At 44.3% G+C, this 17,124-nt stretch overlaps 1 protein-coding gene across 3 annotated transcripts in view; it reads left to right on the top strand.

Annotated features, from left to right (window-relative positions):
• PSIP1 (PC4 and SRSF1 interacting protein 1) overlaps positions 1 to 17,124 on the top strand; it is a 121,185-nt gene that overhangs the window by 69,775 nt on the left and 34,286 nt on the right. The gene's annotated exons all lie outside the window — the stretch shown is intronic.

Raw genomic sequence — 17,124 nt, forward strand, 5'->3', positions numbered from 1 at the left:
CATTTCCGCATGCGGGTTGACAAGCGCTTTCCAAGCGATTTTAGCATCACTTGGAAAGTGCTTGACAACTTGTTCACACTATATAAATCCATGCAAACGGCATGGATTTATATAGTGTGACCGTAAAAGAATGGTAAAAAATAAACCTTATACTCACCTTCCGATTGTCCCCGGTCTCGTCCGGTGTATTGGGCGGCTCGCAGTGGTCTAAAAGGACCTTCCATGACGTCATGTAGTCATGTGACAGGTCACGCGACCGCCGACATGACCAAATTGCGTCATGGAAGGTCCTTTTAGACCATCGCGAGCAGCCAGGACGCATCGCTGTGGAGACTGGTGGCCATCAGAAGGTGAGTATAATGTATTTTTTTTATTTTAAATTCTTTTTTTTTTTTTTTTTTTATTATACAGGTGCTATGGTACCCGGGTTTGGATGAGAGTCTCCTCTTCTCCAGACCCGGGTACCATCCGCACATTGAATCGCTTAATATCCGCATGTGCACATGTAGTCATGCGGATATTAAGCGATTCAATGCAAGTCAATGGCGGCGAAAACGCCGCGATTACGCAAAATAATTGGTAGTGCTGCGGATTTTTCCGCAATGATAATCCGCAGCGGAAATTTCGGCAGCATGTGCACAGCACATGCGGATTATCATTGGGGAACATGGCAGGCCTTCTACCAAGCATTTTTTAAGTGTTTATGCGGCGGAATTGCCGCTGCGGAAACGCTTAAAAAATGCATAATGGGCACACAGCCTAAGAACTGGTTTACAGTTTGAAACAAGTAGGATCGCATTATACTGCTGGATGTACTTGGAGATGTCAATTTCCCTTTTAACCCCTTCACGACATCCGCTGTACATGTACTGTGCAAGTCTGGAGCAGGCACACGCAGCGAGCCTACCCCATACCCAGCACATCATGACTGTGTATTACACCCAGGACATGACGCTGTCAATCTCTGACAGCGACATTTAACACGTGCTGGTGTGCAAGCCCGTGTCGTGAGTCGCCGATGGGTTGTCATGACAACCGGGGGTCAGCTGATGACCCAAGTGCCTGTCATTACAGAGCTCCCCCCCCCCCCCACCTACCAAGGCAGTTACTGCTTGGGCGAAACCTTTACGGTGCAGTATTCTGGCTGGTTCCCAGGAGGCGGAGCTAGTGGATATTGCAGATCAGATCGCGCATTCAGATATTTATGTTCAGCATAATTAGATGTGGCTGAATGCTCAGGCTGCAAGAAATTGTGTGGCCATTTGTCGTATATTATGGTTCAAAGAATGGAGAGCAGATTTGGCTTCGAAGAAGTCTCTTACAGGTTTACCATTCCAGGGGTTGGGCCTCTTCAGTACTAAATTGGACAAGATCATTGCTGATGCCACAGGCGGCAGAAGCACCCTGCTTCCCAAGGCCAGGCCTGATCCAACTGTCCATTTCGAAGACAGGGGGCTTTGCACTTCTGCCCCTTTCATCAATTTCCAGCACCAGAGGATTTCACCCAGAGGTCAGTGAGATCATCCTTTTAAATCGCCGGACAATCCCTCTGGTTCCAGAAGCTGTAGAGGAGTCAACGTCTGACAGTGGCTCACACTCGGGGATTCCTCCCGGGTGGGTGGCCACCACCTCCTCTTCAAGGAGGCATGGCTGGGGACAGTCATCTCTTCTGGCTACAGGATAGAGTTTGTCGCTCTTCCGCAAGATCGTTTTTTTGTTTTTTTTTCAGATCTCGTTCCCCAGTATAAGTGCCAGTTTTGATCAAGTCACAGCATCCCTGCTTCAAGCAGGAGTAATCATGAGGGGTCCTTCTTCAGAGGGTTCTGCTCAAACCTATTCGTCATCCCCAAAAAGGATGGTTCGGTAAGACCCAGTCTGCATCTAAGGTGGCTGAACAAAATTGTGCTGCTGCATCACTTCAGGATGGAGGTGCTCCGGTCATTCGCGGCATCCATGGAGGTCGGGGAGTTTGTCCTTGATAGACATTCAGTATGCTCTCTTTCCGGCTCATCAGTGATTTGTTTGCTTTGCAGCCAACCAGGATCACTTTCAGTTCAGGGCCCTTCCCTTTGTGCTGGTCACCTCGCCCTGGGTGTTTACAAAGGTTCTGGCCCCAGTTTTGGCTTTACTTCAGACCTGAGGGGTGGTGGTAATCCCCTACCTGGACGATATTCTGTTCAAGGCACCTTACTTTTCCCAGAATCTGGAGAGTTTGCATGGGCGATTGCTCTAGATTCCCTAAAACAATTCGGTTGGTTTGTCAATAGGGCAAAGTCCGCGTTAATTCCACCACAGTGGCTTGGATTCCTAGGAATGATATTCAACACAGTTCAAGCATCAGTCGTCCTTCCAGAGAAGAGGCTAGCGCTGCAATACTCTGTCCAAATTCTGAAATTACCAGAGAGACCTTCTCTTCGATTTTGCATGAGAGTCTTTGGGAAGATCGTGGCAACGAGAGCAGTCCCGTTTGCACAATTTCATTCAAGGCCCCTACAGTACACACTGTTGGCCTGTTGGGACAGGTTGATACAATCTCCAGACCGTCCAGTCCTCCTCTTCCACTTCGCAGTCACCAGTCTCTCATGTGGTGGTTGATGTCACTCCTTCTGCCCCACCAGTAACAGGTTCTGACCACGGATACCAGCCTTATCAGATGGTGGATCATCTTGCACCACTTGTCTGTTTAGGGATCCTGAAACAGTCAGGAGAGACTCCTTCAATCAATGTATTGGAGCTCAGAGCCGTCCGACTGGCTCTTCTGCATTGGCAAAACCTGGTTCTAGGATTGCCCATCAGGATCTAGTCAGACAGTCCCACAGCAGTGGCCTATATTACCTGTCAAGGAGGGACGCAGAGTCTGTCCGCCATGTCAGAGGTGGCGGAGATACTGAAATGGGCAGAGGACAAGGTTCCTCTAATCTCTGCGTTTTATATACCCTGAGTGGACAACTGGGCGGTAGATATCTTGAGCCACCAGCAGGATGAGGCATAGGAATGGGCTCTTCACTCAGAGGTGTTCGAGCAGATTTGTAGTCGGTGGGGCACACCAGATGTATATCTGTTGGCATCCAGATTAAACCACAAGGTACGAGATTCATAATAAGATCTCGGAATCCTCAGGCAATCGCAACCGACGCATTAGCAATTCCCTGGTCTCAGTTTTACCTTCCTTACCTATTTCCTCTTTTACCTCTTCTGCCCAGACTTCTCAAGAAAGTCAAGGCAGAGAGGATTCCCGTTATCCTCTTTGAACCAGACTTCCTCAGAGGGCCTGGTGGACGTGATCAACCTTTTCGCCGATTTCCCTTGGACTCTGTTCAGATCTTCTGTCTCAGGGTCCGTTCTTCCACCATAATTTACAGTTGCTCAATTTAACGGCATGGCTGTTTTAAGCCGCGATTCTGAGGGCTGCGGGTTTGTCGGAATGAGTCATCCAAACTATGAACGGGTCACGGAAGCCGTTCTTGCTGCGCATCCATCACCACACTTGGAAGACCTTCTTTCGCTTGGGAAGGGGGGGGGGTCTTCTGGAATTTCTCCTTTTTTTTTTTTTGCCTGTACTGCTGTCCTATTTGCAGTCGGGGTTGGAGTCAGGATTGGTGGTTAGTTCTCTCAAAGGTTAGGTGTCCGCTTTTGCTAATTTATTTCAGAGAGATTTCGCCTCTAGACCTCAGGTCAGGACCTTTTTGTAGGGCTAGACCTACCTATCTGCCCCCCTTGATCCATGGGACCTTTTAATGTAGTTTTGTAGGCACTTCATTCTCCACCTTTTGAGCCCCTCAGACATTTCTGCACTTCATCTTCCTTATAAGGTATCTTTCATTATAGCCATCACCTCTATTGGGAGAGTATTGGCGCTCGCAGCTCTTTCTTGTCAAGCTCTGTAACTTATCCTGCCCCAGGTTAAGATAGTGTTGAGACCTGTTCTGTCCTTCCTCCCTAAGGTGGATTCAGCTTTTCACCTTAAGGCTATGTGCACACAATGCAGTTTTTATGCGTTTCTGTGGCGGTTTTTCCGCTGCGGAAACGCATTAAAACCTCATGTTAATAGGTCTGCCATGTATAGCAATGGTAATCCGCATGTGCTGTGAAAATGATGCGGAAATTTGGAATGAGGAATATGGTTGGTTGCTTTTTTTTTTACTTTTTTCAGGAGATCGAGGGCTTCGCAGAGGCGTGTAACAAAAAAAAATGTAGAACCGTGTGTGTTTTATTTAAAGTACTTTATTCTGGCCGTGTCTTTTATTGAAAAAGCGGCTATTTTACTACGCGGTTGGTAATGGGGGTATCTTATAGACGCCCTCCATTACTAACCTGGGCTTCACGTCAGCCTCCAATACAAGGCTGACGTGAACCCCAACCCCATTACCCCACTCGCCACCGCTACAGGACAATGGGAAGAGCGGAGGCTAAGCCCCAGATTTGGCGCATCTTATGGATGCTCCATTTCTGGCATTGCTGAGGGTTCATATTAATAGCCGCAGAGGGGGCTAGTATCCATGGCCCCTTCCCTGGCTACTAATATCAGCCCGCAGCTGTCTAGTGTAGCCTTTGCTGGTTAGATTTTATAGGGGGATCCCACATCAATTTTTTTTCTGGGGTCCCCCTGTAATCTAGCCAGTAAAGGCTAAACAAACAGCTGTGGGCTGATATTAATAGCCAGGGAACATTTTTGTCTAATGGCCCCTTCTGCGGCTACTAATATCAGCCCTCAGCTCATGACCAAACTTAATTAAAGTAAAGTAAATAGTTAAATAAACACACAGACACCGTTACACACTTTATTTGAATTACAACAGACACATTCTTTAATCATTTAAATGAAATATACTCACCCCAGTTCTATGGTAATCCAAGGGTTTAACCTTTCTGACGTGTGACCTAATAGTATGTCTTGGTGACCTGGGCTGATTGGACTAATGACGTACTATTAGGTCATATGGCGATCGCGCTCACACACAAGCGGTGCGGGGCGATCGCCGCCAGGTGTCAGCTGATTGTCACAGCTGACACCCTGTGCTATGTATAGGGAGTGGTCCTGCACCTGCTCCCTGCACATTAACCCCCTCAATGCTGCGATCACAGCATTGCGGGGGCAAGGAGAGGTGATGACCGATACTCACCTCTCCTGCCGGCGTCCAACACTGTCTGCCGCGGCTCCCAGATGTTGCCATGACGACCCAATGTCGGCATGACAACCTGATGTCTTCATTACAACATCCGGGTCACCAGTCAGCAGGAAGATACTTTGGTCATGCGCAGTGCATGACCAAAGAACCTTCTCCCTCTGCAGCAGTGACAGCCTGAATATCACAGGGAGCTGCTGCTGCTCTCTATGCTATACAGGCGATCTGAAAACAAAATGTCAAAGTCCCATAGTGGGACAAGGTGTAAAAGTAAAAAAAAAAGAATCAGAATGTGGGGAAAAAAAAATTGTAAAAATATTTTTTTAAAAAATGAAAAAAAAAAAAAAAAAAAATATATATATATATATATATATATTGTACCCATAAATAAATATTATTGTGGGGAAAAAAAAAACAATAAAAGTACCCATATATGATATCGCCGCGTCCGGAACGACTTGTCCTATAAAACTGTCCTGCTAGTTAACCCCTTTTGTGAACACAGTAAAAAAAAAAAAAAAAACACAGCAAAAATGCAATAAAACGCGATCAAAAAGACGAATGCACAGAAAAATGGTACCGCTGAAGACATCATCTTGTCCCGCAAGAAACAAGCTGCCATACAGCTCCATCGGCCGAAAAATAAAAAAGTTATAGCTCTCAGAAAAATATTTTTTTTGTATCGCTTTATTCTATTAAATAGTTTTTATTGTGTAAAAGCGCCAAAGCATAAAAAAAACAATATAAATGTAGTACCGCTGTAATCATACTGACCCGAAGAATAACGCTGCCTTATCAATTTTATCACATGCGGAACGGTATAAAAAAAATTCCGGAATTGTTAGTTTTTGTTTATTCTCCCTCCCAAAAATCAGAATAGAAAGCGTCACGTGCCCAAAAATTGTACCAATGAAAATGTCAACTTGTCCCGCAAAAAACAAGCCATCACATGACTCTGTTGGCCAAAATATGGAAAAATTATAGCTCTCAAAATATGGCGATGCAAAAACTAGTCTTTGCAACAAAAAAAAGCGTCTTTTAGTGTATGACAGCTGTCAATCATAAAAACCCGATATGAATCTGGTATCGCTGTAATTGCACCGACCCGAAGAATAAAGTCGTCTAATCACTTATACCGCATGAGGAACGGCGTAAAAAATAAACTCTAGGGTTAGGGTGGTGCTAGGGTTAGGATTGGGATTTTTTTCAAAAGTAAAAAAAGAAAAAAATGACGACGATATGGTGACTAATGTTGAGCGCAAGTGCTCGCTACTTGAGTTTGCATCGGGTGCTCGGGTATGCACGGAGTATCGCAGGTGCTCAAGTGACATGCTAGAGTCTCCTCCACATATGTTTTGCAGCTGTTATACAGCCAAAAAAAACTTGCAGGGATTGCCTGCCATGCACGAGTTATCCCTGCTATTGGGTTTTTTTTGGCTGTCTAATAACTATGAAACATGTGGGCGGGGACTCGAGTATGTCACTTGAGCACCCGCGATACATGGTGCATACATGAGTACCTGATACAAACTCAAATAGCGAGTACTTGTGCTCAAGACTAATGACAGCTTATTCAATATGATGACCTAATGTTATCAAATTCTGTCATACCTCTGGGTTCAAAATGTTCACTATACCCCTTGATAAAATCCTTGAGGGGGCTAGTTTCCAAAATGGGGTCACTCGTGGGGGGTTTCCACTGTTTAGGCACATCAGGGGCTCTCCAAAAGCAACATGGCGTCCGCTAATTAGTCAAGCAAATTTTACATTCAAAAAGTCAAATGCTCTCCTTCCCTTCCAGGCCCTCCCGTGCGCCCAAACAGTGGTTTTTCCCCACATATGGGGTATCGGCGTGCTTAAGAGGAATTGCACAACAAGTTGAATGGTGCAATTTCTCCTGTTACCCTTATGAAAATGCAAAATTGGAGGCTGAAAAACATTTTTGTTGCAAAAATGTGAAAATGTAATTTTTATGGCTCAATGTTCTAAACTTCTGTGAAGCACCTGGGGGTTTAAGGTGCTCACCACACATCTCGATAAGTTCCCTGAGGGGTCTAGTTTCCAAAATGGTGTCACCTGTGGGGGGTTTCTACTGTTTAGGCTCATCAGTGGCTCCCCAAACGCAACATGACGTCCGCTAAGTATTCAGGCAAATTTTACATTCAAAAAGTCAAATGGCGCTCCTTCCCTTCCGAGCCCTGTCATGCGCCCAAACAATGGTTTGCCAAAACGAGAAAAAAAAGTGGGCACTGCTACAAATAAACATGGCAGGGTGCTACAGTAACCTGGTATAACTAAGGCACAGTGGTAGGTAGAAGAACAAAACTCAGGATATAAAAGCTGTGCACACCCACAAAAATATATAAAGAAAATATAACAAAATCTTTATTGCAATTTTACAAATGACCATTGACAACAGTAAATAGAATAAAAAACATTTTAAAGTAGGCAAAACATTTCACTACACATTTCAGAAGGGGGGTATCAATATGGTAACCCAAAGCAACAAATCCCCTTCAAGCCGCAGGTATACTAGCCATCATTTTTGTGAAAAAAGTTAAATTTTCCTTTTTTTTTTTTTCCTTCCACATTCCAAAAATTCCTGTGAAGCACCTGAAGGGTTAACAAACTTCTTGAATGTGGTTTTGAGCACCTTGAGGGGTGCAGTTCTTAGAATGGTGTCATTTTTTGGGTATTTTCTGTCATAAAGGCCCCTCAAAGTCACGTGATGTGGTCCCTGAAAAAATGGTTTTGTAAATTTTGATGGAAAATTTTAGAAATCGCTGGTCAACTTTTAACCCTTATAGCTCCCGATCAAAAAAAAAATTTTGGTTCCACAATTGTGCTGATGTAAAGTAGACATGTGGGAAATGTTATTTATTAACTATTTTGTGTGACTTATCGCTCTGCTTTAAGGGCATAAAAATTCAAATTTTGAAAATTGCAAAATGTTTGCCAAATTTCAGTTTTTTTCACAAATAAACGCAAGAGTTATCGAAGAAATGTTACCACTATCATGAAGTACAATATGTGATGAAAAAAAAATTCTCAGAATCGGGGATCAATTGAAGCGTTCCAGAGTAATTACCTCATAAAGTGAAGGTGGTCAGAATTATAAAAATTGGCCCTGTCATTAACGTGCAAACCACCCTCGGGGGTAAAGGGGTTAAAGAAGTTGTCCGGTACTTTTTTTAAATTGCCCAATGTATTCAGCATGTGGACATAAGTATATTTGTAAATACCTTGTGTTGCTGATAATGCCTGTGAGCGGCGCTATCGGTGGCCGCTCACAGGCATCACGTGACCCCGCGCTGACGTCACGACAAGTGAGGCGTGACTCAGCGCTGGGGTATCCGCAGTGGCTGCTGGGGTATCCACAGTGGCTGCTGATTTGTTGGCGGGGTTATTCCCCGCGTCACACCCAGCATCCACCGCGCGCTTTCCCAATGAATGAGGAGAGGGAGAGCGTGCAGTGGATGCCGGGTGTGACGCAGGGGAATAACCCCACCCACAACCCAGCAGCCACCAGTGGAACGCGGAAGAGGAACCCTTGGCTGCAGCCTGGACTTGTTGTGACATCAGCGCCGGCTGCAGCCGGGGGTCACTTGATGCCTGTGAGCGCCCAGTGATAGCGCCGCTCACAGACATTATCTGCAACACAAGGTATTTACAAAGATACTTATCTCTGCTGACACATGCTGAATACATTGGGCAACTTAAAAAAAAAAAAGTACCGGACAACCCCTTTAACCCCTTTAAAGCCCATGACTTACTAATACGCGTCTGTGCCCTGGGCTTTAAGAGCCTGACCCGTATTAGTACGTCATGGCGATCGCGCACGCACACAGGCTGTGCGGGCACGATCGCCGCCGGGTGTCAGCTGATTGTCACAGCTGACACCCGATACTATGTGCAGGGAGCGGTCCTGCACCACTCCCAGCACATTAACCCCCGCAATGCTGCGATCGAAGTCGATCGCAGCATTGCGGAGGCAAGGGGAGGTGATCGCCGATACTCACCTCCTCTTCCGGCGTCCAGCGCTGTCTGCTGCGGCTTCCCGGGTGTTGCCATGACGACCCGTTGTCGTCATGACAACATCCGGGTCACCAGACAGCAGGAAGATTGTTTGGACATGCGCAGTGCATCTCCAAACTATCTTCTCCCTGTCCAGCGCTGACAGCCTGCATGGCACAGGGATGGTGCTGCAGAATAAAAAAAGTGAAAGTCCCATAGTGGGACAAAGTAAAAAAGTGTAAAAACTGTCTGAAAGTGAAAAAAAAAATAAAAAAAAATTGTAAAAATATTAAATAAAAAATAATCCACTAAAAATAAAAATATAATGTACCCATCAATAAATATTATTATGGAAAAAAAAAAACAATAAAAGTACACATATTTGGTATCGCCGCGTCCGTAACGACCCGACCTAGAAAACTGTTCCACTAGTTAACCCCTTCAGTGAACACGGTAAAAAAAAAACAGAGCAAAAAACAATGCTTTATCATCATACCGCCAAACAAAAAATGGAATAACACGCAATCAAAAAGACGAATATAAATAAAAATGGTACCGCTGAAAACATGATCTCATCCCGCAAAAAACAGCCGAAAAAAAAAAAAGTTAGAGCTCTCAGAATAAAGCGATGGAAAAAAATAATTTTTTCTATAAAATAGCTTTTACTGTGTAAAAGCGCCAAAACATAGAAAAACTATATAAATGTGGTACCGCTGTAAACGTACAGACCCGAAGAATAAAGCTACCTTATCAATTTTACTACACGTGGAACAGAATAAAAAAATGTAAAAAAACACAATTCCTGAATTGTTGGTTTTTGTTTATTCTGCCTCCCAAAAATAGGAATAGAAAGCGATCAAAAAATGTCACGTGCCTGAAAATGGCACCAATAAAAACGTCAACTCATCCCGCAAAAAACAAGCCGTCACATGACTCTGTCTGCCAAAATATGGCGATGCAAAAACTAGATTTTACAAAATATGTGTCTTTTAGTGTGTGACTGCTGTCAATCATAAAAACCCAATATGATTCTGGTATCGCTGTAATCGCACCGACCCGAAGAATAAAGTAATCTCATCACTTATACCGCATGAGGAACGGCGTAAAAAATAAACGCTAGGGCTGGGGTTGGGGTTGTGCTAATGTTAGGGTTGGGGTTGTTTTTTTTTTCCAATGTAAAAAATAAAAATGACGATATGGCGACTAGTATTGAGCGCAAGTGCTCACTGCTTGAGTTTGCATCGGGTGCTCGGGTATGCATTGAGTATCGTGGGTATTTGAGTGACATGCTCGAGTCTCCGCCCCATATGGTTCGCGGCCAACAAAAAACTCTCGGGGATTGCCTGCCATGCACGAGCGATCCCCGCATGTTTTTTTGGGGGTGTCTAATAACCGTGAAACATGCGGGCGGGGACTCGAGCATTTCACTTGAGCACCCGTGATACATGGAGCATACCTGAGTACCCGATGCAAACTCAAGTAGCGAGCACTTGCGCTCAAGAGTAATGACAACTTATTCAATATGATGACCTAATGTTATCAAATTCTGTGTCGTACCTCTGGGTTCAAAATGTTCGCTATACCCCTTAATAAAACCCTTGAGGGGTATAGTTTCGAAAATGGGGTCACTTGTGGGGGAGCTCCACTGTTTAGGCACATCAGGGGCTCTCCAAACGCGACATGGTGTCCGCTAACAAATTGAATGGAAAATCGGCTCAAATTGTTAGCGGACACCATGTTGCGTTTGGAGAGCCCCTGATGTGCCTAAACAGTGGAGCTCCCCCACAAGTGACCACATTTTGGAAACTAGACCCCCCAAGGCACCTATCTAGATGCATAGTGAGAACTTGGAACCCCTAGGTGCTTCACAAATTGATTTGTAAAAATGAAAAAGTATTTTTTTTTCCACTTTTTCATTTTTACGAATCAATTTGTGAAGCACCTGAGGGTTCCAAGTGCTCACTATGCATCTAGATAGGTGCCTTGGGGGGTCTAGTTTCCAAAATGTGGTCACTTGTGGGGGAGCTCCACTGTTTAGGCACATCAGTGGCTCTCCAAACGCAACATGGCGTCCGCTAATTATTCAAGCAAATTTTACAATCAAAAAGTCAAATGGTGCTCCTTCCCTTCCGAGCCCTGCCGTGCGCCCAAACAGTGGTTTTTCCCCACATATGGGGTATCTGCGTGCCCAGGGGAAATTTTTTCCTGTTACCCCTGCGAAAATAAAAAAAATTGGGTCTAAAGTAACATTTTTGTGAAAAAAGTTAAATGTTCATTTTTTTCTTCCACATTCCAAAAATTCATGTGAAGCACCTGAAGGGTTAATAAAGTTCTTGAATGTGGTTTTGAGCACCTTGAGGGGTGCAGTTTTTAGAATGGTGTCACTTTTGGGTATTTTCTGTCATAAAGACCTCTCAAAGTGACTTCAAATGTGATGTGGTCCCTAAAAAAATGGTTTTGTAAATTTTGTTGGAAAAATGAGAAATCTCTGGTCAACTTTTAACCCTTATAGCTCCCTAACAAACAAAAAATTTTGGTTCCAAAATTGTGCTGATGTAAAGTAGACATGTGGGAAATGTTATTTATTAACTCTTTTGTGTGACCTATCTCTATGATTTAAGGGCATAAAAATTCAAATTTTGAAAATTGCAAAATTTTCAAAATTTTCGCCAAATTTCCGTTTTTTTCACAAACGCAAGTGATATCGAAGAAATTTTACCACAATCATGAAGTACAATATGTCACAAAATAACAATCTCAGAATCAGGGGGATCCGTTGAAGCGTTCCAGAGTAATTACTTCATAAAGTGACAGTGGTCAGAATTGTAAAAATTGGCCTGGTCATTAACGTGCAAACCACCTTGGGTTGTAAAGGGGTTAAGCAATGTCCCACCATATAACTTTATTTAGCTTCAAAAAGCATTCATTGATGTACAAAAAAACGCTTAAAAAAACGCATGTAAAATGCGTCAAAAAATGCATGTAAATACCGCATGCGTTTTTTCTGTCAGGGAGAAGCAAAAACGCTCGGGAAATTTCTGCTTCAAATCCTGAACGTGTGCACATACCCTAAGGAGGACATTGTCTTGTCTTCCTTTTGCCCTGTACAGTCTCATTTGACCGAGAAGGTTCTGTATAAATTAGATGTCAGGGCTGTACGGTGTTATTCATCAACCACTGCCCCATTTAGAAGGTCTGATTCCTTATTTGTTATACCAGATGGCACTCGCATGGCCACCTCTAAGGCAACTATTGCTTGTTGGATTAGAATGGCCATCATTCGGGCCTATAAGGTGAAGGCCAGGGCATCTCCTTTTAGGGTTAAGGCGCATTCTACGCTTGGGGGCTTCCTGGGTGGTTTGCTGCCAAGCATCGGTCCTGCTACTCTGTAAAGCAGCTACTTGGTCATCGGTAGATACATTCTCAAATTTTACAGGGTCCATCCACACCTTTGCTTCTTAGGATGCAAGTCTTTGCAGGAAGATTTTGCAGCCAGCAGTTTCTTTGGCTTTGGCCTGAGCAAGAGAACAAAATTTGGTAGTAACAGTATATTATTTATTTTCCCACCCCAGGGACAACTTTAGGACATCCCATGGTTCTCTGTGTTCCCCAATGAAGCAGCCAGGAAATTAAGATTTTTGGTACTCAACGTAAAATCTTTTTCTCTGTAGTCTTCATTGGGGAACACAGCACCCACTCTTAGTTGCCCGGTTGGGCGTGCATTTATGTTGTTTTCCTCTATCGGGGTATAATTTCATTATTTCTCCAAATGCTTTAATGTTTATTTGCTTCTCCTACTGCTTTCTCACGAACCTGAGGGAGCCTGAGGCTAGCAGGCCAGGTATAGTCTGCTGGGGAGGAGACCATTTTCATTTAAAATGTAATAATAATGTCAGCCTCCAGGTGGCAGCAGACTATCCCATGGTTCTGTGTCCCCCAATAAAGACTACAGAGAAAGAGATTTTGCGGTGAGTACCAAAAATGTTAATTTCTCCAATAACCCCCCACGACAGCACCAAGGAGGATGTCACCCCACCCCAATAGGGACTGGAAACACAAAGAGGTCAAATAGCCCCTACCTCATCCTCCCTCCAGTGTTTTTCCTGTTCCTATTGGGATGAAGAGGTCATCCAGGGTGCTCTGTGCCAGCGGCAGACGCCCAGCATACCTTTTAGCCGGGCAGCTGGGACCGAGCGGTTTTCTCCTCCTCCTGTTAGGCTGCTCCCGTCTCCTCCGGGACTCGGGACCCCCATCCCCACAGAGTCCGTGCCAGCGGGTAAGGTCTGGTGGGTGTCGGGCTGGAGGCCTCCTTGAGCTCTCCAGCCCAGCTCCTCCCCCCTCTTCGGTGGCCTCCGGCGATCTCCATAGCAGGAGAGACGCGCACCGGATCCCGGAAGTGACGCAGACCGCTGGATGACGTCACTTCCGGTCTGCGTTCCACCCTGGAACGCAGGAACCTAAAAAACGGCCGGAAAGTGACGTGGGAAGCCGAAACAGGGTCCCTTAGGTTGCTTCCGGTCTGTTAAGGCACACACAAATGGAAAATAAAAAAACAAATGCAGGTGATTGCAGGTGTTCCTGCTTCACAAATTGGACCAAGGGGGAGGAGCCTTCCCACCCCCCTCCCCAGGGAAAGAGGGAGAGCGCTGAGTCTAGTCGCCTATATAAGAGCCCTGGACAGAAGACATCTTAAGGTAGGACCTAATCCATTTTGTATTTTATACACTGGATGGTCAAGAATCTATCTTCTCCATGTCTGCGGAGCCCAGCGCGATTCCAGTCCCAGTAAGTGTGGCACTGGGGGTCCTTTCCTAGGTGCAGGTTAGAATTGATACATTAATTACCCTTCTCCCTCTTTTTTTAGGGGGTCAAGGATCCTGCACCAGGAAATAAGTCTAGCCAAAAGTGTGCTATATGTGCAAAAAAGCTATCTTCTACAAACAAAAAATATTTATGCCAAAAATGTACGACGAAAATTATTAGGGAAGAACAGCCGTCCCTCATAGACAAGATCAAGGGGATAGTCCGTCAAGAGGTTCAATCTTCATTGGCCTCCTTTTCCCGATCCACTTCTGATTCGCCTCCAAAGGCTAAGAGGAAGATTTCCCTGGAAGAAAAAAGGGACTCTGACTCCCAGGATGAAATATCCCTTCCAGAAGATCTCATAGAGGAAGATGAACGTAGCCCAGCAGAGGAAGGTCTGGAAAATAAGAAATATTATTTTTCAACGGAATTTATGGAAGACCTCCTCACAGCAGTAAGAAGAACAATGGAGGTGGAAGAAGAGAAGCCACCTAGATCAGTCCAGGAAGAGATGTTCGGTGGTCTCCGTGCAAAGAAAAAGATGGTGTTTCCAATACATAGAAACATTCAGGACTTAATCCTGGATGAATGGAAAATCCTGAAAGACGACTACACTGTGTTCCAAATTATTATGTAAATAATATTTTCTCAGATTTTCCCAAATTACCTATATGAATTGCAGTCGTTGTAATTTTCCAGTCAAATAACTATTAGAGTACAATTGAAAGGTTTTTGTACAAACTGCCTATGATAACAGTATATTTTTAAAAAAATAAAAAACTCAAAATGCATGTTCCAAATTATTATGCACAGCAGAGTTTTCAACCTTTTCATTTTAATAAAGAACAAAAAAATGGTCATGTTTGAAATTATAAGCATTAGCAGGTTATTACAAACTGAAATCGAACAGTTTTCAACTCAAAACTTTATTCTAGGTGATGTTACATTTGCACATAAGACCCCTTGTTCGAAAGGAGCTTCTGAACTCTCTCGTCCATTGAATTTGTCAGGTTTTGGATGGTTTCTGCTTCAATTGTTTTGCATGAGGACAGAATACCCTCCCAGAGCTGTTGCTTAGATGTGAACTGCCTCCCGCCATCATAGACACTCCTTTTGATGATGCTCCAGAGGTTCTGAATGGGGTTGAGGTCAGGGGAGCATGGGTGCCACACCATAAGTTTGTCCCCTTTTATGCCCATAGCAGCCAGAGATGCAGATGTGTTATGTGCAGCATGAGACTGGGCATTATCATGCATGAAAATGATCTTGCTGTGGAATGCACGGTTCTTCTTCTTGAACCATGGAAGGAAGTGCTGTTTGAGAAACTCATCATACATTATGGAGTTCATCTTTACCCCTTCAGGGATCCTAAAAGGGCCGACAATCTCTCTCCCCATGATTCCAGCCCAAAACATTACTCCACCTCCTCCTTGTTAGCGCCGTAGCCGTGTTTGCATGGGGTGTCCATCAACCAGCCATCCTCCACTCCATCCATCTGGACCATCGAGATCATTTCATGCATGATAATGCCCCGTCTCATGCTGCACATAACACATCTGCATCTCTGGCTGCTATGGGCATAAAAGGGGACAAACTTATGGTGTGGCACCCATGCTCCCCTGACCTCAACCCCATTCAGAACCTATGGAGCATCATCAAAAGGAGTGTCTATGATGGCGGGAGGCAGTTCACATCTAAGCAACAGCTCTGGGAGGGTATTCTGTCCTCATGCAAAACAATTGAAGCAGAAACCATCCAAAACCTGACAAATTCAATGGACGAGTTCAGAAGCTCCTTTCGAACAAGCGGTCCTATGTGCAAATGTAACATCACCTAGAATAAAGTTTTGAGTTGAAAACTGTTTGATTTCAGTTTGTAATAACCTGCTAATGCTTATAATTTCAAAAATGACCATCTTTTTTTGTTCTTGATTAAAATGAAAAGGTTGAAAACTCTGCTGTGCATAATAATTTGGAACATGCATTTTGAATTTTTTATTTTTTTAAAAATATACTGTTATCATAGGTAGTTTGTACAAAAACCTTTCAATTGTACTCTAATAGTTATTTGACTGGAAAATTACAATGACTGCAATTCATATAGGTAATTTGGGAAAATCTGAGAAAATATTATCTGCATAATAATTTGGAAGACAGTGTAAATACACCAACAGAATTGAAAGACAGATTTCTGATAGATGAAGAAACCTCAAAATGTTGGACCGAGATACCTAAGGTCGATATTCAGGTGGCAAGAGTCGCTAAAAAGACAATATTGCCATTTTAGGATTTTTCGCAACTGAAGAATCTTCTGGACTGCAAGATGGACAGCCTTCTCAGGAAATACTGGGAAACATCAGCAGCCCTTCTGAATATTAACGTAGTCTCCACGTGTGTTGCACGATCCATGTCGAGATGGCTCAACCAACTTGAAGAGCATCTGGCTATGGGCATATCCAGAGAAGAGATACAAGCTTCCATACCTTTACTGCAGAAGGCCACTGACTTTCTGGTAGATTCTTCAGCGGAATCTGTAAGAGTAACCGCCAGGGCAGCAGTCCTATCAAACTCCACAAGGCGAGCACTATGGCTGAAATCGTGGAACGGTGATGTGGCCTCCAAAATAAAACTGTTCCATTCCCTTCAGGGGAGAATATATGTTTGGCCAGGCCCTTGACGACCTCCTGGAGTAGGCGGCTGATAAAAAGAAATCCTTGCCAGAACCCAGACACTACAAGAAGACCCCCTTTCGCCCCCCTCGGGAGCAGAAACCCCAGTACAAGGGGAAAGGGAAGTCTAACCTCCCCGAGATTGAAAACCGCCCTGATGTCCGGCCTAAGAAACCTGCTATCCTTGGGGGCTATTTCACCGGTCCCAAAAACAGAAAGACACACAGGCACTGCCTGTTTATGATAAGGAAACCAAACGGCACTTACAGAATAATAATAATAATAATAATCTTTGTTTTTATATAGCGCTAACATATTCCGCAGTGCTTTACATACATTATCGTCGATGTCCCCATCGAGGCTCACAATCTAGATTCCCTATCAGTATGTCTTTGGAGTGTGGGAGGAAACCGGAGAACCCAGAGGAAACCCACCCAAACACGGGGAGAACATACAAACTCCTTGCAGATGTTGTCCTTGGTGGGATTTGAACCCAGGATCCCAGCGCTGCAA

Source organism: Phyllobates terribilis, unplaced genomic scaffold (assembly GCF_046119375.1).
Source record: "Phyllobates terribilis strain yellow unplaced genomic scaffold, ASM4611937v1 Scaffold_1__5_contigs__length_1240528914, whole genome shotgun sequence".
In the NCBI taxonomy this organism is placed as follows: Eukaryota; Metazoa; Chordata; class Amphibia; order Anura; family Dendrobatidae; genus Phyllobates; species Phyllobates terribilis.